Raw genomic sequence first — 2,702 nt, forward strand, 5'->3', positions numbered from 1 at the left:
TGCCTTTTTTAAGCCTCTGATTTATACTACTTTTAGCAGCTAATGCCTATTTATTTGTAATTCCTGTCATATAATTTAGATTAAATAAATTATATTTTAATTTTTTTATATTAGGGTTTTTTTAAAGAATATTACATAGTGATATTCCTTTCCTTTCACAAACACAATTACAACTTCCTCTAGCTTTATCAACATTTCCAATTTAGGATTCCTAAGTAGAGAGCTCTCCTCTCTCAAATTAAAATTATTTAATAAATTTAAATATTCACTGTAGTGTGAAAAAATTGTGAAGCCTATCATGAGCAAATCATAATTATGAAAATTTTTCTATACCAGGGATCGGGAACCTATGGCTCGTGAGCCAGATGTGGCTCTTTTGATGTCTGCATTTGGCTCGCAGACAAATCTTTAATAAAAAAAATAACGTTAAAAATATAAAACATTGTCATGTATTACAATCCATTCATTTCCTATCGCTCATGTTCATGGTTGTGGGTTGCTGGAGACAATCACAGCTGTCCTCCAGGACAACACCAAATTTTTATTAGATAATGCGTAACGTACATGGGTTGTTGTATGGCTCTCACAGAATTACATTTTAAAATATGTGGTGGTCATGGCTCTCTCAGCAAAAAAGGTCCTGATCCCTGCTCTATACATAAAACTCATAAAATCAGATTAAATGTAACTCAAAACTGATTAAGAGCCTTATATCAGCCAAAGAAAAGACCTCAGAAAAAAGTAGCTTATAGCCTAAGCCAGTGGTTCTCAAACTTTTTGAAGTTGGGGCACATTTAAAGTCCTACAAATAATTGTAGGCACACTATATACAAATTTCTGAGAAATATGTTATAATAATTAAGTCAAATATTAAAGAAAAAATATAAAGTCCAAGCGTGTTTTTGTGGTAATTAAAATAAATACGACAAAATTAAGTTTATTCTGACATTAAAAAACAACTTTATGTTACATTTTTTGAGTTATGCTTTTTAGAATTCATAAAAAAGAGGGGTTAAAAATTAAAAAATGACAAAAAATTATCTTTTTATATATATAGATGCATTCTCAGTAAGATTTAGTAAATTTGGGCCCTGGCTGGTTGGCTCAGTGGTAGAGCATCAGCCTGACGTGCAGAAGTCCCGGGTTCGATTCCCGGCCAGGGCACACAGGAGAAGCACCCATCTGCTTCTCCACCTCTCCCCCTCTCCTTCCTCTCTGTCTCTCTCTTCCCCTCCCGCAGCCGAGGCTCCACTGGAGGAAAGATGGCCCGGGCGCTGGGGATGGCTCCTCGGCCTCTGCCCCAGGTGCTAGAGTGGCTCTGGTCGCAGCAGAGCATCGCCCCCTGGTGGGCAGAGCGTTGCCCCCTGGTGGGCGTGCTGGGTGGATCCCGGTCGGGCGCATGCGGGAGTCTGTCTGACTGTCTCTCCCTGTTTCCGGCTTCAGAAAAATACAGAAAAAAAAAAAAAGATTTAGTAAATTTGGCAGGTCCCGGTGCAAATATGTTAAGTTTTTTCATTCATCCGTTTATGAGAAACACGAGCCTGATGTTTCCTAGTGATTTCTTCAATGTTTGGGCATATATTTGAAAGGCAAACTCTCATTTCCTCATCAATACATTGAAGAATTCCTCTCTTTTTACTCTCAATTGTGTTGAGGGTAGAAAATCCTAATTCACATAAATAGAATGTTGAATATTGTAGTAAAATGTTCAAAGCTTTTTTAAAAAAAATATTGCCGCCCTGGCGGGTTGGCTCAGTGGTAGAGCGTCGGCCTGGCGTGCAGGGGACCCAGGTTCGATTCCCGGCCAGGGCACATAGGAGAAGCGCCCATTTGCTTCTCCACCCCCACTCCCTCCTTCCTCTCTGTCTCTCTCTTCCCCTCCCGCAGCCAAGGCTCCATTGGAGCAAAGATGGCCCGGGCGCTGGGGATGGCTCCTTGGCCTCGGCCCCAGGCACTAGAGTGGCTCTGGTCATGGCAGAGCATCGCCCCCTTGTGGGCAGAGCATCGCCCCTGGTGGGCATGCCGTATGGATCCCAGTCGGGCGCATGCGGGAGTCTGTCTGACTGTCTCTTCCTGTTCCCAGCTTCAGAAAAGTACAAAAAAGGAAAAAAAAAATATTGCCACATATTCTTCTTTTATAAAAATCCAAAAGGCTTCAAGAGACAATTCCTTATGTTTAATCATCAATCCAAGATCAGTGTATATAGCTGATAGTTCTTCATCTTCTGTTTATGTTAAACCAAAATCACTTGAAGCTTCCATGATGGGTTTCTAATCCAATTGTATTGTTTAGTATTAAGTGATAGAAAATGCTATAAATTAAATTCTGCCCATCAGCCTTCAAGTCCTATTTTACTTACACTTAACTTTTGCTCACTTACAGAATTGAATTCTTCAATATCATGCTTTTTTTTTGAGAAATCTATCCATTTTATTTGGGTGTATTTATCTAAAAATAATATAATGATGTGTTAATAATAAATATAATAGTGATGCATTAAAAAAAGAGTGGTATTTCCATAATGAAATGGTATAATAGAATAACTATATTTATTTTTATATCTGGGTACATGCCACTAACCAGCACAGCTAGTAATTTTAGGTCCTGAGTAGGAACAGTGCTGAATTAAGAAAATATGTGGAATTAATCACAATAGCGAAGATCTGGAAACAGCCCAAGTATCCGTCAGTGGACAAGTGGA

At 39.0% G+C, this 2,702-nt stretch overlaps 1 non-coding gene across 1 annotated transcript; it reads left to right on the plus strand.

Moving 5' to 3' along the window:
- The first annotated feature begins 1,088 nt into the window (after window positions 1-1,088).
- On the plus strand, window positions 1,089-1,164 carry TRNAV-GAC (transfer RNA valine (anticodon GAC)). Its single transcript has one exon. It is a non-coding gene; the product is annotated as a tRNA-Val (tRNA).
- Window positions 1,165-2,702: the final 1,538 nt, after the last annotated feature.

The sequence above is a fragment of the Saccopteryx bilineata genome, chromosome 2 (assembly GCF_036850765.1).
Source record: "Saccopteryx bilineata isolate mSacBil1 chromosome 2, mSacBil1_pri_phased_curated, whole genome shotgun sequence".
NCBI classification, from domain to species: domain Eukaryota; kingdom Metazoa; phylum Chordata; class Mammalia; order Chiroptera; family Emballonuridae; genus Saccopteryx; species Saccopteryx bilineata.